Source organism: Salmo salar, chromosome ssa14 (assembly GCF_905237065.1).
Source record: "Salmo salar chromosome ssa14, Ssal_v3.1, whole genome shotgun sequence".
Classification (NCBI taxonomy): Eukaryota; Metazoa; Chordata; class Actinopteri; order Salmoniformes; family Salmonidae; genus Salmo; species Salmo salar.
The window spans coordinates 27,611,855-27,637,453 of NC_059455.1; the positions used below are offsets into that span (position 1 = coordinate 27,611,855).

At 41.8% G+C, this 25,599-nt stretch overlaps 1 pseudogene; it reads left to right on the top strand.

Annotated features, from left to right (window-relative positions):
* Positions 1–19,899: 19,899 nt before the first annotated feature.
* LOC106569267 (uncharacterized protein K02A2.6-like) lies at positions 19,900–23,108 on the top strand (annotated as a pseudogene).
* The last annotated feature ends 2,491 nt before the right edge of the window (positions 23,109–25,599 follow it).

The following is a 25,599-nucleotide window of genomic DNA, read 5'->3' on the forward strand; positions in this document are numbered from 1 at the left end:
GGGAGAGAGGCTTTCTCATCAAAGTTTGCCTTCACCACCACTCGAGTTTCTTACCTCCCAAAGAGGAACAAGAATGTGGTCCACCTGAGCACATTGGCCTTCCCTGTGGCTCAGTTGGTAGAGCATGGTGTTTGCAACGCCAGGGTTGTGGGTTCGATTCCCACGGGGGGCCAGTACAAACACAAAAAAGACATGAAATGTATGCATTCACTACTGTAAGTCGCTCTGGATAAGAGCGTCTGCTAAATGACTAAACTGTAATGTACATGTTTACTGGAACACATTGCACAAAATGGCTGAGATCAGTGATCGTGAAGACAGGAAGCCAGCCATCATCCTGGACTACAACCACAACAAAGGAGGCGTGGACAACCTGGACAAGTCGATTGGAATTTATAGCAGCAGGAGGATGACTGCCCGCTGGCCCCTGGTTATCTTCCAAAACATCATCGATGTGTCCTCATTCAATGCCTTCGTGATAAGGAGCAACATCAACCTTATCTTGATGCCTGATAAGCGGAACAAGAGGAGAGTTTTCCTGGACCAGCTGGGAAAGGCACTTGTAACCCCACACATTCAAAGAAGGTGTCTCTGCAGCAGCCTCTGCAGCACTTGTGAAAGCTGCTCAGGGGGCTGAATCTTGTTCTGATCCACCTGAGGTTGTAGCTGAAGCAGGCAAGAGGAGGCAATTTCAATTCTGCCCCCCAAAGAAGGACTGTAAAACAAATACTATGTGCTGCACATGTGAGAAATACATCTGCAAAGTCCATGCACACTTGCATACTGTCCTACATGTGCTAATTAGAGTTGATTGATTTATGTTCTTATTTTTATTCTTATTTATTGTTGTTGTTTATACACCTTGTGGGTGGTTGCAAAGGTTATAAAAAATGGGAGAAGAATAGAATTTTGTATTTGAATTCCTCATTGTACAGTATATAACAATATATCACTATGTTGCCAAATAAGTTCAAGACTGTTATTGTTTCCCTTAAAAGAAATGCATTCAAAACTACTTTCTGAACATTCCTGCAATTTTTTAGGCTATACAAGTGCTATCTCTTGCAAAAAAAATTATGTTTACACCTATGCAGTACCTTTAGCAATAATAATTATAATTATAATAATAAACCTCTACTTTAGTAAAGAAAACAATTATGACAGGTGTGTTGTAATAAAAATGAGTGGTGTCCACTGATTAAATGCAGTCTTTCTGCATTGTGACTAGGGAAAACCCAGATATTCACAAAGTTAGTGATTAATGACAGGTTGTTTCTTCATGCAAAATAGATTTGGGTTTTAAAATTCAATTAAGCTGCTTTATTTTAGGGGTTTAGTGAAGGCGGGTCATTTTTTACTCTCAGGACAATGGTAGTATACAGAATGTTAAGAGTACACAAGGGCTTTATGTTTGAAACATTGGATTTCTTTTGGTTTTGGTAATTAATTTAAAGGAGTTATTCAGACATTGTATAATGGATGCAATAGCTCTATTAAATGTCCTAATGGTACTACCCCCAGATTTTAAATAGATAGAGGGATAAAACAAGGAAACCCAATAGCACTATTCTTGTTTTTTATTGGTCACACAGTCTATGGTGCTTCAAATAAAAAAAACGATACATTTAGAGGTATTCAAATATTTGAAAAATAAATAAAATGTCAACTTTTAGAGTGAAAAAAAGAAGAAAAGAAAAAAGCTATGGATTGTTTTAATGTATTTTGTTCTGTATCTGGATTGACTTTAAATGCAAAAGAAATAATGATTTATTTGCTTTAAAGGCTAAAACCTAATGATTTGGTTGGTAAAAATCTGTCGTTCTGCCCCCATGAACAAGGCAGTTAACCCACTGTTCCTAGGCCGTCATTGTAAATATGAATTTGTTCTTAACTGACTTGCCTAGTGAAAAAAATATAAAAAATGCCGGTATTCCCATAAAATATGTTATTCATTAGGAAAAAAAGTCTAATTTGAATTTGAATCACTTCGCTAAGAAAGTTAAGAGATAGGTTTGATGCTTGGTTGTTAATGTCAGACCCTGATCTGTTTAATCTGTCTTTGTGCTTGTCTCCACCCCCCACCAGGTGTCTCCCATCTCCCCTCATTATCCCCTGTGTATTTATAGCTGTGTTTTCTGTTTATCTGTTGCCAGTTCATCTTGTCCCATGAAGTCCTACCAGCATGTTCCTGTGTTTCCTGTGCTCTATTGTTTGGTTTCCCTAGTCTTCCCAGATCTGACCTTCTGCTTGTCCTGACCCTGATCCTGCCTGCTGTCCTGTACCTGCCTGACTCTGATTTGGATTATGACTCTTTGCCTGCCTTGACCTACCGATTGGTTGCTGTCCTGTACCTGCCTGACTCTGATTTGGATTACGACTCTTTGCCTGCCTTGACTTGCCTTTTTCCTGCCCCTTGAACTATAATAAACTCGGAGACTCATACTATCCGCCTCCTGTGTCTGCATCTGGGTCTTAGCCATAATAGTACGAACTGGCCATGACTGACCAGCTCCGCAACGCTGTCTCCTCCCAAGGAGCCACCTTTGGAAGACAAGAGGAGTTACTGCAAAGCCTTATGGCGGGACTCCATACCCTGGCAGAACACCATGACCATGCATTCAATACATTGCAGGGTTCTTCTTTGTGGAGAAGGACAAAACCCTGCACCCGTATGTCGACTTCTGGGGCCTCTACCAGTCATCTCCTCTGCTTTCGAACCTCTTCGGAGCAGGACTATCTTCTCGAAATTGGACATTCGGAACGCCTACCATCTGGTTCGGATACAGGAAGGAGACAAGTGGAAGACAGCCTTTAACATGGCTAGTGGGCACTATGAGTACTTGGCTATGCTATTCAGACTGACCAAAGCTCCCGCTGTGTTCCAGGCCCCGGTCAACAATGTGCTCCGGGACATGCTGAACCGGTTTGTGTTTGTCTACCTCGACGACATCCTTGTCTTTTCCCGTTCAGCTCAAGAGCACGTCCTCCGCATCTGACAGGTACTTCAGCGTTTCCTGGAGAACCAGCTTTTCATTATATCGGAGAAATATGAATTCCATCGCTCCACCATCTCCTCCTAGGATATGTCATCGCTGCAGGACATATACAGATGGATCCAGACAAGGTGAGAGCGGTGGTGGATTTGCCTCAACCCACATCTAGAGTGCAGCTGCAACGTTTCCTGGGATTTGCTAACTTCTACCGCCATTTCATCCGGGGTTACAGCACCCTGGCTTCTGGACTCCAGCAGCTGACCGGGAATTCTCTGACCTCAAACATCAATTCATTATAGCCCCCATCTTAATTCATCCGGACCTGTCCCATCAGTTTGTGGTGGAGATCGACACCTCGGATGTTGGAGTGGGGGCCGTCCCGTCGGAGGGTTCTGCCCAGGACCAAAAGCTGCACCCCTGCCCTTTTTTCACCCATTGTCTTACACCTGCTGAGAGGAACTATGATGTGAGAAATCAAGAACTCCTCGCCATCAAGATTGCGTTGGAGGAGTGGAGGCACTGGTTGGAGGGGGCGGAACACCCATTCTTAGTGTGGACTGACCATAAGAACCTGGAATATCTCAGCACGCCAAGCACCTCAACTGTAGGCAGACTCATTGGGCCCTGTTATTGAATTTCACTCTCTCCTACTGCCCTGGGTCCAAGAATGTGACGTCTGATGCACTCTCACGTTTGTATAGCCCAGCTGCTACTCCGTCTGACCCCGAGACCATCCTCCCTACCGCCTGTCTAGCGGCTGCACTTGTCTGGGGTATAAAGAGCCTAGTCCATAAGGCACAGCATTCCCTGCCCCGGGTTCGGCTAACTGGATGATTGTCCCGGACTCTGCCCGTTCCTGGTTCTGGAATGGGCACATTCCTCGAGACTGACCTGCCATCCAGTCTCCCTTCTGACCCTGGCTTTCATCCAACAATGCTTTTTTTTTGGCCTTCTATGGTTCCTGATGTCTCCGCATTCGTGGCTGCCTGCACTGTGTGTGCACAAAATAAGACTCCTTGGCAAGCTCCGGTTGGCCTTCTTCAACCACTCCCTGTTCCTCACCGCCCCTGGTCCCATATATCCCTGGACTTTGTTACTGGTCTTCCTCTATCCTGATGGTGGTGGATAGATTTTCTAAAGCCGCACATTTTATTCCTCTTCCCTAGTTATCCTCAGCCAAGGAGACGACCCAGCTCATGGTGCAGCACATCTTCCGGATCCATGGACTTCCGGTCGACATGGTCTCTGATCGTGGTCGTCAGTTCTCGTCCCGCTTCTGGAAGGCGTTCTGCACCCTCATTGGGTGTCCTCTGTCCTCTGGTTTTCACCCCCAATCTAACGACCAGTCAGAGCGGGCCAATCAAGACCTATAGGCGGCTCTACATTACCTCGTCTCCGCCAACCCCACCACCTGGAGCCAGCAACTTGTGTGGGTGGAATACACCCGTAACACCCTTCCTTGCTTGGCCACTGGTCTCTCGCTCTTCAAGTGTTCCTTGGAATATCAGCCCCCACTCCTCCCTGAGCAAGAGGAAGAAGTCAGCATACCCTCCAACCAGATATTCGTCTGCCGCTGTCACCGTACCTGGAAGAGAGCCATGGCCGTTCTTCTGAAGACCACATCCAGGTATCGGCGACAGGCTGATCGCCCTGCTAACGGCTCAGGCAGAGGGTATAGTTATCCACCTGTAAACTTTCCCCCAGTTTCATCTGCCCTTTCCCCATCTCAAAAATCCTTAGCCCCTCTGCTGTTTGTCTTCTGTTGCCCCGCACCCTCTGTATACATCCCACTTTTCATGTGTCTAGGATTAAACCTCTGTCTCACAGCTCTTTGTCTCCTGTTTTTATTTATCCTAGTGTTCCCAGTTCTGACCTTTCTGCCTGTCCTGATCCTGCCTGCTGTCCTGTACCTGCCTGACTCTGATTTGGATTACGACTCTTTGCCTGCCTTGACTTACCTTTTGCCTGCCCCTTGTACTATAATAAACTCTGAGACTCGTACCATCCGCCTCCTGTGTCTGCATCTGGGTCTTAGCCTGAGCCGTGATAGTTAAGGTCTTTATCTTTAAATGGTTATGTATTGCTCTCAAAAACTGAAGGATTATCAAGATGAATATATACTACAATGGCATTGGATGTTCCCCAAGTAACAATTAAAGAGGTAGACACTAAACTTTTTAATTTTGTTTGAGGAATAAACCACATTATTTAAAAAAGTAATGTAATACTCAAGATCAGGGAGGTTTACATTTTGGTACATCTAACATTGATTTTGTTACATCCAACATTCTTTTTAAGACTAGATGGATCAAGAATTACATCCACTTTAAGGATAGAATTTGGAATATTATTCCAAAACTTGTTTTTTAAAGGTTGGTGGCATTGAATTTCTCATAAAATGTTACTTTGAACTAAATACAATTCCCCTTAAATTAGCCAATTACTACATAAGCAAGCGTTGCTATACTGGTAAATTCTGTATAAACATAATTTCTCACTTCATAGCTGTTTGATTTTGAATAACAAAGACATCAAAATACCTTTATTTTTCTAAAGATTGTTTGAGAATGGTATTTTGTTAGTGACACAGTTATTTAATGAAAATGGACAACTATGTAATTACGTGCTTCTACACCTGCATTGTTTGCTGTTTGAGGTTTTAGGTTGTGTTTCTGTACAGCACTTTGATATATCAGCTGATGTAAGAAGGGCTAAATAAATACATTTGATTTGATTTGATGTTGAGTTTTTTGAATAAATATGGTATTCCAGTGACTTGAAGGAATATACCATAGTTTTTGATGCAATACCTATAGGTCTTATATGACTTGTACAGGGAAATTATGTTTATGAGAAGAATAAAGAATTCAATTTTAGCATCCTATTAGATCATGTGTGTATCAAGGATAAAAAGTGAACTAATATTAGGAAGATATGTTCTGAGCCTGGATTTCCTCCTGCAAAAGTATACTGGAATTCTAAATGTAATAACATTCATTGGAAAGTGGTATGGAATTTAAATAGAAAGTATTGTGTCATTAACAAAGTCTGTGAAGTGTCTTTTAAAATGATTCACTTAATTTATGCAGTTAACCAGGTACTGTCAACATTTAAAACCGATATTGATAAAAAGTGTGTGTTTTGTCAAATTGTAAATTAAACTATAAGTCATTTTTTCTACAATTATATTTTTTCTAAAAATGTTTGGACAGATTCAGCATGATGGTAAGGAAGTTTTACTTTTATTTAATAATCCAGATTTGGTGAAGAACAAAGTATACATAGGGTACGTTCGTAAATTCCCTCTGACTATCTACTCGAATTTCAGAGCACTCTCATCTGTGTGCCAGAGCCCTAAATAACTGATGAATTTACAAACGCTCAACACCCGTTGAATATTGCCGGTGTCAGTAAATGTCAGCAAATTTTTTAAATTAAATTGTTCTCAGCTGCACAGATGCCTAAACAGCTCTGCTGGGGTGAGAAAAACGTTCAAAGTGAGGTGTTCTCTCATTTATGTCTAGAAGTAGCTAGCAAGCTAGCTAACTTTAGCCTGTTAGCTTGGGTGCTTGACTGCCGTTGTTAGGTCAGAACACTTGGATCAACCCTACTCCTCGGCCAGAGTGTCCAGTGTGCGCTCTGAACACTCCGAGAGCGAAACGCTCAAAACAACAAAAAATGCCCATGGTAATGTAGAATATTCAATGATGTTAACGGATGTGGCTCATGCAATGGACTGTATTTTTTTACATTTACATTTTTTTGTCATTTAGCAGACACTCTGATCCCGAGCGACTTACAGGAAGAATATATGGTTACGTGTCTTGCTCAAGGGCACATTGCCAGATTTCTCTCTTAGCTGACTCAGGGATTCCAACCAGTGACCTTTCAGTTACTTGCCTAACGCTCTTATTAACCACTAGGCTACTTGCTGTAATGTCAGTTGAGTTGATTCAACAAATCACAGCACATTGATTGGTACACTTCCTGCTTTTACTCTAGGTCGAATTGACAGTATAGTTTTAAACAACAGATATTCCCATTCAAGTCAACATCTTCTGATGTGTGGATCTGCATCTTTGTGGTATCATTTGAAAGTCAAAATGTCAATATTATTCCCATTTTAGTACATGACACCCACCCCATATTCAAGAGCATGTTCTGTCTCAACCGATGGCAGGCACAATACAAAAACCTTAGATGATGTAAAATAGGGTCTAAGCAACAACATCTGCGAACATAAAAAATAATTTGAGTTTATTCATTTTTATATATTTGACATTTAAGGTAAAAAAAGACAATTAACTTTTTGTTGTTGAAATTATGAAATAGTTTGACAACCCTGTTTGTAAGCTTTTAAATTATATCAATCTCAACCTTTTATCTTTTCCAGTGTGAAGACATTTATGTCTCAGAAGAAGACATAGTATGATGGAGTATGCAAAATATGTCAACTTTGAGCACTTTTATCTCTTAAATGTTTTGGCATTCTGGTGCAAAACGTCACCTACTGAGCACTTCTATAAAGGAAAAATATGTATGGAAGGTTTTTTTCAAATCAAAAGGGCTGCTGTCAAAAAGTGAATGAATTCAAATGGTTTTAGCATAAGTTAAATATTCCAACATCTTTTATTATGGAGAGATACACAATTGATTGAAAACCAATATAATATACAAGTGAATGCTTTATGATATGTAAAGTTAAATTATATTTTATTTACGAAGTAAATAGTAGATTTAGTCATTTTAAAATTTTAAATCTTAAAATAGTATTTTGGAGAATGTAAATTGACAGGTTTCCAAGGCAACTAATTCAAAGCCAAGGTGAGGGCCTCGTCTGTTAGACACAGCCATGGACAAGATCCGCATACAACTATGACATTTTGCCAAACTACTGCTACTGCTATAATGTTAAAGGGTAGAAAAAGTGTTTAAACAGATGCTTAATAACCCTTTAAATCCTTAAGAGTCTATTGATGCACCCGTGTGTCAGTCTAATTAACATAATTCAAAAATCCCCATCAAAATCTGTCAATTTAAGCTAGAGCTATCTGTTTTTTGTGTGGGCTGCGTCTCATTCTACCACTTCCTCCTATGTCGACCTTCCACAGTGCTGTTTGTCAGACCAGGCAACACACTGTCACAGCTTGTTGTGTGTATTGCACGATTTGAACACATTCGTGTACATTACACTAATTCCGATTTGTTGTGGCTAACATTAGCTAGGCTAGCTAGGTGGCTAATGTTAGCTAGGTTAGGGGTTAAGGTTAGGGTTAAGGTTAAGTTTAGGGGTTAAGGTTAGAGTTAGAGGAAGGATTAGCTAACATGCTAAGTAGTTGCAAAGTAGCTCAAAATTAGTAAGTAGATGGAAAGTAGCTAATCAGCGAAAATGCTAAAGTTATCCATGATGAGATTCGAAACACACAACCTTTGGGTTGCTAGACATTCGTGTTATACTCTTACCCATAGAAGGCTTAGACTTTGAGGTTAACCGAGTGGTTGAGCTAATGCTGACAACCAATTTGAAATGAAATTAAACGTATGAATTATGTTTGGCATATTTTATCATCTCAACCAATGCCATTTAAAATGATCATGTAGTTTTCATTATCGGACTCACATTTTTTTTCAACATTGCTTGAAAACTAGGAAATGAATATGTGCAAAATCAAACTTCTCAAAGGAGCTGATCTTGGACTTCAGGAAAAGGCGGGCCGAACAGGCCCTCATTAACATCGACGGGGCTGTAGTGGAGTGGGTTGAGAGTTTCAAGTTCCTTGTTTTCCACATCACCAACAAAGTATCATGATACAAACGCACGAAGACAGTCGTGAAGAGGGCATGACAACACCTTTTCCCCCTCAGGAGACTGAAATGATTTGGCATGGGTCACCAGATCCTCAAAAAGTTCTACAGCTGCACCATTTGAGAGTATCCTGACCGGTTGCATCACCACCTGGTATGACAACTGCTCTTCATCTGACCGTAAGGCGCTACAGATGGTAGTGCGTATTGCTGGGGCCAAGCTTCCTGCCATCCAGGACCTATCCACTAGGTGGTGTGAGAGGAAGGCCCAAAAAATTGTCAAAGACTCCAGTCTCCAGAGTCATAGACTGTTCTCTCTGCTACCGCACGGCAAGCGGTACCGGAGCCCCAAGTCTAGGACTAAAAGGCTCCTTCACAGATTCTACAAACAAGCCATAAGACTGCTGAACAATTAATCAAATGCCCACCTGGACTATTTACATTGACACCCCCCCACCCCTCTCCATTTGTTTTTACACTGCTGCTACATGCTGTCTATTATCTATGCATAGTCACTTTACCCATACCTACATGTACAAATTACCACAACTAACCTGTACCCTCGCACATTGACTCGGTACCCCCTGTATATAGCCTCGTTATTGTTATTTTCTTGTGTTAGTTTTACTTTAGTTTATTTAGAAAATATTTTCTTGACTCTTTCTTAAACTGCATTGTTGGTTAAGGGCTTGTAAGTAAGCATTTCACGGTATGGTCTACACCTGTTGTATTCGGTGTATGTGACAAATAAAATTGGATTTGATTTTGATTTACCACATTTTTGGTACTAATTGTGTATAAAATGGTAAATTACAAGGTTGTAAAATGTTGTTGTCCTCTAAAACGTAATAGAAGAATAATTAAATTACTAATATGTTGTTGTTTTACAATTTTAAGAACACTTGAAAAATGTGCTGTACCAGGTGGTTGAGTTGCCCATTAAAGGAACGTTATTAAGTCAAAGCTAGTAATAATAGAGAAATATTGTAATGAGATTTTTTTGTCTGTGCAAATACAAAAATCCTTTCAAATCCATGTAATTATTTACTGTCTGCCTGTTATCTTCAATATGTTTTAAAATATAATTCAGTACATGCACTTTAACTTGTATTATAAGAATATAAACTGTAAACACATTAATTTACATGCATTTGAATATTCATATTTGGACACACAAATGTGTCATATTTTATTAAGATTTTATATCAGTCCTCATTTAACTAGGCCTATCTTCCATTATAAGTAAATGAAGCAGACATAGTATAAAATATTGTATAATGTTTTTGATGATTTAAAAAGTCTATGCAAATTCCAAAACAACATTTGTTTACTCTAATTGGGAAACTCGATAAGCTGGTTGAGATGTTTGCGATGCATTATCTATCAAAGTTTTAGTCATGCAAACAAAAATGGTTCACTATGGCTTTTACTGAGGGTAAATACAGGTTTTTCTTATATTTTTTTCTTGTTGTGTCAGTAAAGGGTTAATGTATTTTTAAGATAACAAATCTCTTCCCCCAACAGCTAAATGCACCTTCCTCTTGTTTACTTCCTGATGAGAAGCAGGAGACCTGTGAAACCTCATAGCAGACAGATTAGAGGTGGGGTGACAGTCAGATAAAGAGAGTGACAGACACACACAGAGAGAGAGAGAGAGAGACAGAGACACAGAGAGAGAGAGAGAGAGAGTGACACACACACACACAAACAGAGAGAGAGAGAGAGAGAAAGAGAGAGAGAGAGAGAGAAAGAGAGATCAATAACTCCTCTGCATAGCTCCTTTTCCTCGGACTCACTGATACCTACCTTGAACACAGCATGGTAACCTCACGGTACACTTGCATTGGTTGCCTAGTATTGTGATGCAATTTTTTTTTTATGTTGAGTATTCATTCAAATGATGCTAACTGATGTGGCTCATGCAATGGAATGTATTTTCTGTAACTGGTGAATTGAAATGTACAGAATGGTTACCTGGAGAAAAATGGGGGAGGGTCATGCTTTTTCAATTTAAGTCAAGGGGAGGGTTTAGTATTTTTTTTTAATCTAGTCCAGGGAGGGTCATGTAATTAGTAATATTTCTCAGTGTTTTAGAATGAGTTGCTTATTAGGCAATATCAAAGTGTGCCCAATGCTGCCCTTCACCTCTGATTCTCCTTTGGGCGCGCAATATCAAGTGCGTCTATAGGCTATTTAGTGTGGTCTCAATCAAATGATACATAGCCTAAAGACTACGAATTGCATGCTCAGCAAAGTTATATTTCCAAGATTGCTGCTGGGATGGTGTAAATAAAACTAGACTGCATTACACACTGTAATGGACATTCCAACCCTGAGCCTCGGCCTGCTCTGCTCTTGCCTACATGTATAGCCTTTGTTCTGTTCAGTTTGAGAAGAAGAGCGCAAAGATGAGAAGGAGGACCGGAGGTGAACTTTGATATCTTGCTACTACTATCATTTATTTGATTAAAAACAATATTTATTGCCCATGATGTACAGTATCAGCTGGATGTAGAGGCCTAAGTGTTGTTGTTCATTAGTTTACTGCAATTAGGGGAGGGGTGGTAAAGTTAGTGGAAAATAATCAAGGCAACTTTGTAAAAACATTTTTATGAATACATTTTTTTTGTATGTATGTATGTATGTATGTATGTATGTATGTATGTATGTATGTATGTATGTATGTATGTATGTATGTATGTATGTATGTATGTATGTATGTATGTATGTATGTAGTTGAAGTCGGAAGTTTACCTACACCTTAGCTAAATACATTTAAACTCAGTTTTCCACAATTCCTGACATTTAATCCTAGTAAAAAATCCCTGTTTAAGGTCAGTTAGGATCAGCAGTTTATTTTAAGAATGTGAAATGTCAGAATAATAGTTGACAGAATGATTATTTCAGCTTTTATTTCTTTCATCACATTCCCAGTAGGTCAGAAGTTAACATGCACTCAATTAGTATTTGGTAGCGTTGCCTTTAAATTGTTTAACTTGGGTCAAATGTTTTGGGTAGCCATCCACAAGCTTCCCACAATAAGTTGGGTGAATTTTGGCACATTCCTCCTGACAGAGCTGGTGTAACTGAGTCAGGTTTGTTGGCCTTCTTAATCGCACAGGCTTTTTCAGTTCTGCCCACACATTTTCTATAGGATTGAGGTCAGGGCTTTGTGATGGACACTCCACTACCTTGACTTTGTTGTCCTTAAGCCATTTTGCCACAACTTTGGAAGTATGCTTGGGGTCATTGTCCATTTGGGAGACCCATTTGCGACCAAGCTTTAACTTCCTGACCTATGTCTTGAGATGTTGCTTCAATATATCCAAATCATTTCCCTCCCTCATGATTCCATCGATTTTGTGAAGTGCACCAATCTCTCCTGCAGTATAGCACCCCCACAACATGATGCTGCCACACCCGTGCTTCACGGTTGGGATGGTGTTCTTCGGCTTGCAAGCCTCCCCCTTTTTCCTCCAAACATAACGATGGTCATCAAATTCAAATTAAATTACTATAAATATTTAACTTTCATGAAATCACAAGTGCAATACATCAAAATAAAGCTTAACTTGTTGTTAATCCAGCCGCCGTGTCAGATTTCAAAAAGGCTTTACGGCGAAAGCAAACCAGGACAGCGCTCAGCACACAAAACATTACAAACATTACAAACAGTTAGCAGCCAAGTAGATTAGTCACGAAAGTCAGAAATAGCAATAAAATGAATCACTTACCTTTGATGATCTTTGTATGGTTGCACTCACAAGACTCCCAGTTACACAATAAATGTTCGTTTTGTTTGATAAAGTCCCTCTTTTTTATCCAAAAATCTCCATTTGTTGGCGCATTTTGTTCATTAATCCAATGGCTCAAATGTGGTCACAAGAGGCAGACGAAAATTCCAAATAGTATCCGTAAAGTTCGTAGAAACATGTCAAACGATGTTTATAATCAATCCTCAGGTTATTTTTAGCCTAAATAATCGATAATATTTCAACCGGACAATAGCGTCGTCTATATAAAAGAAAAACAACGAAAGGCGCACTCTCAGGATTGCGCACCAAACAGGTTGGTGACTTTCCACTGGCCTCTCATTGAAACTGCTCATTCTCCCTCATTTTTCAGAATAAAGACCTGAAACATGTCTAAAGACTGTTCACAGCTTGTGGAAGCCATAGGGAATGGAATCTGGGTCCTATTCCTTTAAATGGTGGATAGGCTTTCAATGGAAAACACCCATTTCAAAATAATAGCACTTCCTGGATGGATTTTCCTCAGGTTTTTGCCTGCCATTTCAGTTCTGTTATACTCACAGACATTATTTTAACAGTTCTGGAATCTTTAGAGTGTTTTCTATCCAAATTTCTATCCAAATGCTATCCAATTATATGCATATCCTAGCTTCTGGGCCTGAGTAGCAGGCAGTTTACTTTGGGCACGCTTTTCATCCAAAATTCCGAATGTTGTCCCCATCCCAAAAAAGTTAAGCTATTTTTGCATCTCATCATTCAAAGACTTAATCATGGAAACTCTTACTGACAGTTGTGACTGACAGTTGTGGCTGCTTCGCGTGATGTATTGTTGTGAATACCTTCTTGCCCTTTGTGATGTTGTCTGTGCCCAATAATGTTTGTACCCTGTTTTGTGATGCTACCATGTTGTGTTGCTACCATGTTGTTGTCATGTTGTGTTGCTACCATGCTGTGTTGTCATGTGTTCCTGCCATGCTATGTTGTTGTCTTAGGTCCCTCTTCATGTAGTGTTGTGGTGTCTCCCTTGTCGTGATGTGTGTTTTGTCCAATATTTTTATTTTATTTTTAATCCCAGCCCCCGTTCCCGCAGGAGGCCTTTTGCCTTTTGGTAGGCCGTCATTGTGAATAAGAATTTGTTCTTCACTGACTTGCCTAGTTACATAAAGGTTAAATAAAAAAATAAAAAAATATTCACTTTCTGTAAAATAGAAGATGTTTAAACCCAGACAGCTTTTAAGGAAACACTTGTGACCTTCTCTCGTTGGGTTAAGCCACGGAAGAAGAATAGCCAGCAGTTAACGCTTAAATGTTTCTGAGTCGGTATGCCTACTCTGTCTGCGGTGGAAAGTTAGACCTAACTTTTGAAAGTACCATGATCAGATTTCTAATGATGTCACAGATTTCATTATTTGCAAACTGGGAAAGTTTCATTACAAACAAGACACACTGATTTGGCATTGGAGAAATCTCTCTGTTCATTCTTAGCCTGTAATTTCGGCAATTTGTGTGGTGTTCAAAAATATTCTGCTAATATTCAAAATTACGTAAAATTGCATGAAATGTTATTAAAGGCAATATTTTCTCGGACCTGCAAATACGATGATAGATTCATACAATGTTTTTACTATAAAGCAGATCTTTCCACCCCTACTGTTGTTCACTGTGGTCTGCGAACCTACATATCTAGGGCTCTGGTCTGTCCATGAAGTGAGGGTTTGGTAGACATGTTCTCTTCTTTCCACTTTATTTGACTTATTATTTGGGGTATAGGGGAGGGTCACTTGCTTTTTTTCAAGCATTTGGGGAGAGTTTAGGCAGCATCATGTTGTGGGGGTGCTTTGCTGCAGTAGGGACTGGTGCACTTCACAAAATAGATGGCATCATGAGGAGGGGAAATGTATGTGGATATATTGAAGCAACATCTCAAGACATCAGTCAGGAAGTTAAAGCTTGGTCGCAAATGGGTCTTCCAAATGGACAATAACCCCAAGCATACTTCCAAAGTTGTTGCAAAATGGCTTAAAGACAACAAAGTCAAGGTATTGGAGTGACCATCACAAAGCCCTGACCTCAATCCCATAGAAAATGTGTGGGCAGAACTGAAAAAGCGTGTGCTAGAAAGGAGGCCTACAAACCTGATTCAGTTACACCAGCTCTGGCAGGAGGAATGGGCCAAAATTCACCCAACTTATTGTGGGAAGCTTGTGGAAGGCTACCCGAAACGTTTGACCCAAGTTTAACAATTTAAAGGCAACGCTACCAAATACTAATTGAGTGTATGTTAACTTCTGACCCACTGGGAATGTGATGAAAGAAATACAAGCTGAAATAAATAATTCTCTCTACTATTTTTCTGACATTTCACATTCTTAAAATAAAGTGGTGATCCTAACTGACCTAAGACAGGGAATTTTTACTAGGATTAAATGTCAGGAATTGTGAAAAACTGAGTTTAAATGTAGTTGGCTAAGGTGTAAACTTCCGACTTCAACTGTATGTGTTTTGTTTGTAGGCAGCTTTATGTGGAGAGGCATACCAACATCAATTGTAAGCCTAAGCAGTAAGGTGAGGATGAGCTGTCTGGAAGTGTCATGACTTCCGCCGAAGTCGGTCCCTCTCCTTGTGCGGGCGGCGTCCGGCAGTCGATGTCACTGGTCTTCTAGCCATCGCCGCTCCACCTTTCATTTTCCATTTGTTTTGTCTTGTTTTCCCGCACAGCTGGTTCACATTCCCTCATCAGACTAAATGTATATTACCCTCTGTTTCCCCCATGTCTGTGTGTGGAATTGTTCTTTGTGTAGGGTGTTACGCTACAGGCTGGCTTGCGCTCGGTTTGTTTCAAACCTAGGTTTGTTTAATCCGGTTCATGTTACCGTGGTTGTGCTTTGTGCTGCCTCGCCTGTGCCTTTGGGCCAGGGTGTATATTAAAGTTCTCCTGCATTCACCCATCTCTGCTCTCATGCGCCTGACTTCCCGGCAACCAGTCACTCACCCCATTACAGGAAGAGAAGAAAACCAACACCTTTATACATATGTGCAGTGTTGCCATAGAAAATGCCAATGCATGCTAGTCACTGGTGTTTTTTTGCTTGCACCGGTGTTGTCAGCCCATGATATATCATATAAGCTATAAAATAGAGTCGCACACTCTACATATAAACTCCCAGTAATTTATTTTTACAGTTTATATTTTATTCGCCATTAGTCAGCACCTCTACATAAAATAATTTTCTTTGGGTGTGCGCCAGCTCATGTTTTTTATAAGCCCATGATAAATCAACATGAAAATATTTTGAACAGATAAATATTTATTTAGGGTTGTAGTAATAGTAGATTCGATTGGTTCCTCGCATTCATAGACTGAATTGTACACAAATGTACAATCATAGATTTTTATCAAATAGTAAAATCATAATATCCTACAATATATACAAAAAGATAATATAGGCTAGAGAAATCATACCCTCAACTAACACAGTTCCTCTTGATCAGTTACTTTCAGTTTGTGATTGTTTTGTCTCAACCAGTGTTGTTTCAGTCTATAGGGGTGTCGTGGCACACTGCTATGGGATTAGCCAGCAGGCGACAACGGCATTCAGCCCAAACTAAATAAAACATTTATCTGCTCAAAGTGTAGTCATGACGTGGCATGCCCTTTTGCATCTAAATTAGCTCTAACCTACCTGCAGGGAAATGCCAACACTGTGCCCTCACTAGGCGGTCCTGGATCCTGGGTTGGCAGCAGGCTGGAGGGTTGTGGTGATGGCAGCAACACACTATGTAGGTTATGTACCTTGTATATCAATTGATGGAAATGTATTTTTATTAGTATTAATGTGAGATGGGATCTCCATGCCTGTTGCAGGTAGAGAGGCTAAATGCATACGTCTATTTTATTAATGTGCTGTAGACTATACCTAATGGATTTATCAAGGGTTTATGCACAAAGGAGACAAATGCTGTATATTCAGTAAACATGGACTGATGAATTCAAAGCGATTCAGGTTCATGGTCCTCATCAGAAATACATTGCCTGCATGTTCGAATTGGCATGATTCGTCATGAGTGCTGTATAAGAGAGTCTAATAGGCTTACACTACAGAAATAATGTGGACCTTCATTATCTATCTACTCTAAATCGGACAATTCCACATTATCATGTGTGGAAGACTGTCCACATTTATTTATCCATGCCTGAGCAAAAAGGGTCCAAATCGTGAATGGCTGGAAATTATTTATTGATTTTGTGTTTTGGAATAGAAGGATCATCTGTATAATTTTGTGATTGTGGAAGTGACAGAGAGTGACAGAGGTACTACTCTCCAGCAGTCAATCTACACTGCCTGGTGTGTGTTGTGTTCCAGACTGGTCTCAAAGACTAGACCTAACATAGTAAATGCAAATCTGGGACACTCACATTAGTATGATATGTTGCAATTGGTATGGTTACATAAAAAAGAAGGTTACATAAGGCAAAAACTAAAGAAAGGTGGTTGGTTGGGCATATAACATGAATGTCTAGCAACGTTAGCATTTTAGCTAATTTGCAACTTTGCAACTACTTAGTATGTTAACCCTAACCCTAGTCTTAACGTTTTTAGCTAACCATTCCCCTTACCTTAACCCTTTTAGCTAACCTTGACCTTCACCTAACTCATAACCTTAACCCTAACTTTAACCCCTAACCAATGCAATCGCATGAACTGCAATTCGTAGCATATCATACTAAATGGATGATGGACATCCACAAATACCATACAAAACGTAACATATCATACTAAATGAAGTGTTTATGTACAGAATAATATGAAATGCTCTGAGACCATGTTGTGTGTTCAGACAACATCACAGAGTGGATATGTGTTGAGCATTACTGAGCTGCAGTATTAACCCAATCTGAAATAAATACTCAAGGCAAGGGAAGACAACGAGTATTCAACAATGCCATGGTATCAATATGTGGGACTGTGGGACAGAATATCCTTTTATGCTTTGAATCAAAATGGTGAATATGTTTTGTGGCCTGTCCATTTACGGAATGAACAAAAAACATACTTCAAGTCAGACATTGGAAGTTGATGACGTAGTTATTACACCACATAAATAGGTTGGCATTGTTCTCTGTTGGCACACCTACTTTATTATTATACAACGGTAAATAGGGGGTCAGCAGGGGCATAGAACAGTCTATTTTCAATAGTTATTTTGTGTCTGACATCTATAAATGACTTTGAACTGCCATGGTAACAAACTCTCACTGGCAATTGTTGAATTGCATGTGCATTATGGAAGCAGAATGTAAAAGTACGTTTGGAGGGCTAGTTTGTTTTTCATCTTATGTGTCTACTATTTTGTGAGATGGGGTCCTACTAAATATCACAAACTATCGAAAACAAAGTATCACAAAGGCCCCCAGATGTCACAACATAAAAAATTAAACTACTGAAAACTACCACAATGCACAGCAATGTAGAACAAAATCCACAAAAAGATAGAAAAACTTCAAACACGTCTGTTCATTTCCACGACTCAAAAAGGTTCCATTTTATTACAATGCAGTGACTTTAACAACTCTTTTTACACAACCCACCGTTTGCTGGGAGAAAACTAGTGTTCAGTATCCTTGAGACAACTATATTTATAGTTTTATGAGTGTAATGCAGTAACATGACGTGTGGAATCATTGACATCCTCCGCAGCCTCCATCTACTAACACTTGAGGACAGACAGAAGAGTGCATAAACCAAGTAGTGTATAATCCCCAGCCCTAGAGCATTCACCTGGCGGCTGTGTATAATCAATGTACTGTACAGAGTTCTGCTCTGCTCTCCATATTCAAGCTAAGCTTCGAACTTGCATTTGTTAATCCATTGACTCGTTCTCTTGAATAACAAATACCTGTGGCAGGGCCCAGGCCACTTAGGTAAATGTTCCAGACACTCTTACTATAATTAAAGTACCTCTACATTTAGGATTATATTAGCTTTATGACAATATGTAATGGCTCACCCTTATATGTTCCAATTTCAATTGCAATTTCAATAATTTTATTGGCATGACAAAAATGATTGTGTTATCAAGGCAACAGTAACCAAATTTCCATCCAACCATTTAATATGGATTAATTACCTGACGCATGAAAAAAGGAATACAGTCTTTTCACGCCACTTCGATACAGCTTCGACCGGAAGTGATTTTCACTAAACCTAACCCTAAACCTTTTCCTAATCTTAACCTAATCTTAACCTAACCTGCTATGTTAAATCTCCTGACCTGATACAAAAAAATCACTTCTGGTCGTAGCTGTATCGAAGTGGCGTGAAAAGAGTGTTTCTCATGAAAAGTCATGACTGGGCTGATCAGTGTTGCCATGTTTGCAGTTTTTCCGGGTAAATTGGGTTACTTTGAAAGCGATGCCGCAAGTGAAAATCTATTGGTCGTGGGTTACGGGTTTTTGGGCTTCTAAATTGTACCGCAGCCGTCATGGCATTAATTTCACTGTTACCTGCAGCTGCTGACTATCAGGCAATGACGCAGGCTGTGAGTGAGTGGTGGGGAGCGAGGGGGCGGGCCGGAGGAGCGTGTTTGTGTGTTGAGGGAGCGCAGCAGGCAGCAGTGTGAGTGAGAGGAGAGCAGTGCCAGCACATCATGACAAGTGATGTGACAACAATGAGCTAACAGCATTAGCTAGCTACAGTGAGGGAAAAAAGTATTTGATCCCCTGCTGATTTTGTACCTTTGCCCACTGACAAAGAAATGAACAGTCTATAATTTTAATGGTAGGTTTATTTGAACAGTGAGAGACAGAATAACAACAAAAAAAATCCAGAAAAACGCATGTCAAATGTTATAAATTGATTTGCATTTTAATGAGGGAAATAAGTATTTGACCCTGTTATAGTGTGGACACTATATAAATAATGACATGGTTATTATTGGTATTGATCGTGACCTTTCCCTTTTGATGATGTCATCACTAAGAGTGAGTTCTGTGTAATGTGATTCTACCACCGGTTGAGTGGGCTATATAGTTCTGCTATATTTGTACCGTTTGTACCTGGCAATACACCTTTAGGTTTGGGTTGAAAGTAAAGTAAAGTAATATCGAAATGCGTGTGGGCATTCCTTGTCAAGTTTTTACACCTTTTTGGCAACGAGGATAAAACTTTATCAACTTGTACAGGGCGAGGTGCTAGCTAGCTAAGAAACAGTGGAGGTAGTCAGTTAGCTAGCTAGCTTAATGAGCAACGGAGAGCAGGTGCCGCTGGACGGAAACGCAGGGGTCCTAGGAGCAAGCCAGAGGGTGTGCGGACTGGGCTGGGCAAGTTCACAGCACCAAAGCCTCAGTCAGCAGCGCACCACCTAGAGAGCACAGAGGAGGAGGAAGACCATTGTTCCTACAACATGTTTAATGTGAGGGAGCCGCGCGCAGAGCCTATCTATGCTACAGTGGAGGTAGATGGAAAGCAGATGAGGATGGAGGTTGACACGGGGGCCTCTGCCTCTGTCATAAGTGAGGAGACCTACAAACAAAAATGGGTCTCAAGACAGGTTTCTGCCCTCACACCGGCAGGGATCAGACTGCGTACGTAAACCGGGGAGACCATACCATTGCTGGGGGCTCTAGAGGTGGACATTGCATACAACAGCCAGGAAGCGAGAGCACGGCTCCTGGTGGTGAAAGGGAATGGGCCTAGTTTACTAGGGCGTGACTGGCTAAACAAAATACAACTGAGCTGGGGTGAGATAAAACACACCCGAGTGACTGAAGATGTCATTCAAAAGTACCCAGAGATTTTCAAAGATGAACTAGGCACACTGCAGGGCACTGCAGTTAAGCTGTTCGTGGATCCTCAGGCCGAGCCTTGCTTTTTCAAGCCTAGGACAGTGCCTTACGCCATGAAAAAGAAAGTGGAAGATGAGTTGGAGCGGCTGCAGGAAGCAAACGTCATTACTCCTGTTCAGTTCTCCCGCTGGGCAGCTCCTATCGTTCCCATTCTGAAAAGTGACGGCACGGTGCGTATATGTGGGGACTACAAACTCACCATCAACAGGGCCTCTAAGCTAGACGCTTACCCGCTGCCACGGGTGGAGGACTTGTTCGCGACACTGGCAGGAGGCAAGACGTTCTCAAAGCTTGACATGAGTCACACCTACCAACAGCTCCTCCTGGACGAGGACTCAAAAGAGTATGTCACAGTGAACACGCACAAAGGCTTGTTCAGGTACAACCGCTTGGTTTTCGGAGTGGCGTCCAGCCCAGCCATTTTCCAGAGGACAATGGACAATCTGCTGCATGGGATCCCTCATGTAGCAGTGTACCTAGATGACATCCTGGTTACAGGGGAGACGGAGGAGGAGCACCTCCACCATCTGGACCAGGTGTTAAAGAGATTCTCTGAGGCAGGGCTGCGCCTGAAGCGTAGCAACTGCACATTCCAAGCACAGAGTGTGACATACCTAGGTCACAAGATCACAGCGTAGGGTCTGTGTCCTGTGGAGGACAAAGTCAGGGCAATCAAGGATGCTCCAAACCCCAAGAATGGGTCAGAGCTCAGGTCGTTCCTGGGCATGGTGAACTACTATGGTAAGTTCCTCCCGGAGCTGTCAACAGTGTTGGCTCCCACTTTATCAGTTGCTCCACAAAGACTGTAAATGGAAGTGGGGGCCAGCACAAGAGAAAGCTTTCAAGGAAGTGAAAGCACTACTACAATCAGCACAACTTCTGGTTCATTTTGACCAAGACAAAGAGATCATCCTGTCATGTGACGCCTCACCCTATGGCGTCGGGGCAGTACTCTCTCATCAGATGGAGGACGGGTCAGAGAGAGCCATTGGATTCGCATCACGTACGCTGATGAGTGCTGAGAAGGGTTATTCACAGTTAGACAAGGAAGGTCTGGCCATAGTCTTTGCTGTGAAACGCTTCCATCAGTACCTCTACGGTCGTCATTTCACCATATGCACTGACCACAAACCACTGATGAGCCTTTTTAGTGAATCAAGATGCATTCCGCCCATGGCTTCAGCAAGGTTACAGCGCTGGGCCCTGACACTGTCAGCTTACCAGTACACGATAGTGTATAGAGCGGGGAAGGACAATGCAAATGCAGACGCGCTCAGCCGTCTCCCGCTACCAGAGATGCCTGCCACAACTGTGGTGCCTCCCGAGACAATTTTCCTAATGGAGAGATTGTCAAACTCACCTGTGAATGCCAAACAGATCAAACAGTGGACAGGCCGGGATCCTATCCTGTCCCAAGTGAAAAGATTCCTGATGCAGGGTTGGCCTCCTGTCATAGAGGATGATGGACTAAGACCTTATGCAAAGCACAAAACTGAGCTGAGTGTGCAGGATGGCTGCATACTCTGGGGGTCCAGAGTGGTTGTTCCACTCCCTGGCCGTGCACAAGTCATGGATGAGGTCCATGAGGCTCACCCGGGTGCCTCCTGGATGAAAAGTTTAGCCAGATCTTACATCTGGTGGCCTAACATGGATCAGGAGGTAGAAGACAAAGTTAAATCATGTTCTGAGTGCCAGATCAACCAGAAGATGGCGCGGCCCGCGCCACTACATCTGTGGGAGTGGCCTGACCGCCCATGGTCCAGGCTGCATATAGATTTTGCAGGCCCTTTCATGGGTCACATGTTCCTTGTCATGGTGGACGCACACTCCAAGTGGCGGCGCACATCATGAGCAACATCACAGCGACCACAACCATCGAAAAGCTTCGGCAGGTGTTTTCAACCCATGGTCTGCCGGACTCTCTGGTATCCGACAACGCAACAACGTTTACCTGTGACTTGTTCCAAGAATTCATGCGGAGAAACGGGATCCACCATGTCCGCAGCGCCCCGTTTCACCCGGCCTCAAACAACTTAGCGGAGTGGGCTGTGCAGACACTGAAAGAGGGGCTCAAAAGGATGACTGGGGGAACCATCACAACTAAGCTCACTCGGTTCTTGTTCCAGTACCGCATCACGCCACAAACAACAACAGGACAGGCTCCAGCGGTGATGTTAATGGGCAGAAAGCCAAAAGCTCACCTGGATCTACTGCGTCCGAACATCAGAGCACGAGTGGAACGGAAGCAGGAGAAACAAAAAGAGAGACATGACCACCACGCAAGGGAGAGACAGTTAAAACCCAATGACACTGTCTACATCCGCAACTTCACAAGCAGCCAACGCTGGTTGCCAGGTATCATTCTGAGTCAGAGTGGTCCCGTCTCCTTTGTGGTCAAACTGACTGATGGGCGAGTCATGCGCAGACACCAGGACCATCTCCGCCTGCGCTATGACAAAGACAAGACCATGTTTTCAGACAGAACAGCTGTGGGTGGTAGTATACAAGTTGAAACCCCACAGGAAACAGCATCTGAGGAACAGGGGCATTCAGTGGTTCCAGCAGAGGGTGATGTACATACTCTCACAAACACCCAACCCGCTCCTGTGCCCTCAGACCCAGCTCCACTGGGGCACGCCTTACCTGTGTCTCGTAGCACACCAGGAGTACTGCGCAGATCACAGCGTAGTCACAAGCCTCCTGAAAGACTAACTCTGTAGTTGAGACTGAGAGACTCGTGGTGTTAGTGTTTGTTTGGAGCAGCAGACCTAGTTGAAAAGAAATAAGGACTGTCATTTTGTTGTTGTTTTGTTTACATTTACGGTAACACCAGCAGAAGTTCTACAGTGTGGTGTTGTAAAGAAAAGAAAACACTGATGTGGTTTACTTGTTAACCTTATGTTTGCCTTACAGGGGGGGATTTAAATTGAGGGGGGAGAAGTGTTATAGTGTGGACACTATATAAATAATGACATGGTTATTATTGGTATTGATCGTGACCTTTCCCTTTTGATGATGTCATCACTAAGAGTGAGTTCTGTGTAATGTGATTCTACCACCGGTTGAGTGGGCTATATAGTTCTGTTATATTTGTACCGTTTGTACCTGGCAATACACCTTTAGGTTTGGGTTGAAAGTAAAGGAAAGTAATATCGAAATGCGTGTGGGCATTCCTTGTCAAGTTACTACAGACCCCCTCTCAATCAGAAAGATTTCTGGCTCCCCGGTGTCTTTTATACAGGTAACGAGCTGAGATTAGGAGCACACTCTTAAAGGGAGTGCTCCTAATCTTAGCTTGTTACCTGTATAAAAAGACACCTGTCCACAGAAGCAATCAATCAGATTCCAAACTCTCCACCATGGCCAAGACCAAAGAGCTCTCCAAGGATGTCAGGGACAAGATTGTAGATCTACACAAGGTTGGAATGGGCTACAAGACCATCGCCAAGCAGCTTGGGGAGAAGGTGACAACAGTTGGTGCGATTATTCGCAAATGGAAGAAACACAAAAGAACTGTCAATCTCCCTCGGCCTGGGGCTCCATGCAAGATCTCACCTCGTGGAGTTGCAATGATCATGAGAACGGTGAGGAATCAGCCCAGAACTACATGGGAGGATCTTGTCAATGATCTCAAGGCAGCTGGGACCATAGTCACCAAGAAAACAATTGGTAACACAGTACGCCGTGAAGGACTGAAATCCTGCAGCGCCCACAAGGTCCCCCTGCTCAAGAAAGCACATATACATGCCCGTCTGAAGTTTCCCAATGAACATCAGAATGATTCAGAGGACAACTGGGTGAAAGTGTTGTGGTCAGATGAGACCAAAATTGAGCTCTTTGGCATCAACTCAACTCGCCGTGTTTGGAGGAGGAGCAATGCTGCCTATGACCCCAAGAACACCATCCCCACCGTCAAACATGGAGGTGGAAACATTATGCTTTGGGGGTGTTTTTCTGCTAAGGGGACAGGACAACTTTACCGCATCAAAGGGACGATGGATGGGGCCATGTACCGTCAAATCTTGGGTGAGAACCTCCTTCCCTCAGCCAGGGCATTGAAAATGGGTCGTGGATGGGTATTCCAGCATGACAATGACCCAAAACACACGGCCAAGGCAACAAAGGAGTGGCTCAAGAAGAAGCACATTAAGGTCCTGGAGTGGCCTAGCCAGTCTCCAGACCTTAATCCCATAGAAAATCTGTGGAGGGAGCTGAAGGTTCGAGTTGCCAAAAGTCTGCGTCAAAACCTTAATGACTTGGAGAAGATCTGCAAAGAGGAGTGGGACAAAATCCCTCCTGAGATGTGTGCAAACCTGGTGGCCAACTACAAGAAACGTCTGACCTCTGTGATTGCCAACAAAGGTTTTGCCACCAAGTACTAAGTCATGTTTTGCAGAGGGGTAAAATACTTATTTCCCTCATTAAAATGCAAATCAATTTATAACATTTTTGACATGCGTTTTTCTGGATTGTATTTGTTGTTATTCTGTCTCTCACTATTCAAATAAACCTACCATTAAAATTATAGACTGATCATTTCTTTGTCAGTGGGCAAATGTACAAAATCAGCAGGGGATCAAATACTTTTTTCCCTCACTGTATATACTTCTCCCTCATGTGGCAACTCTTCTCTTGCTGTAAAAAAACATTTATTGAGCTAGTTTTCAGGCCTTGTGGGTGGGTTTTGAGTGGTAATTGGTCTAGACATTTTTGCTATACCTGGCAACCCTATGGCTGACGGAAACAGGAAATGCCAGTACAGATTTACAAATGCTGACAGACATTTTGTTCATTCAACATGGTGGGATGTTTTTGTGTCTGTAAAATTTATTCTGCGAGAAATGGTGGTAGAAACGCCATTATGCAAAAATTGATATAATAACTATCATATCAAAGTAAACTTAGAGTCACACGATGATATGTTGTGTGGTCCTCCCACTACGACTATCACAAAAACGGTTTGAATAGCAATATTTTGATTGGATGTTACAATTCAAGAACCCTCCCCTCACACGCCCATAGAAGGTCTGGGTAGTGCCGTCTGGTTAGTTGTTGACTATGCTAGTTTGAAGTGCTAGTTTTCACGTTATCAAGTGTGACCGACAGTCTGCAATTTATATTTATTGAAGAGACAGGAGAGGAGTGGTTCTTTGGTATGTAGTTAATCCATGAAGTGCTCTTTGATCATGGGATGAAATATTAT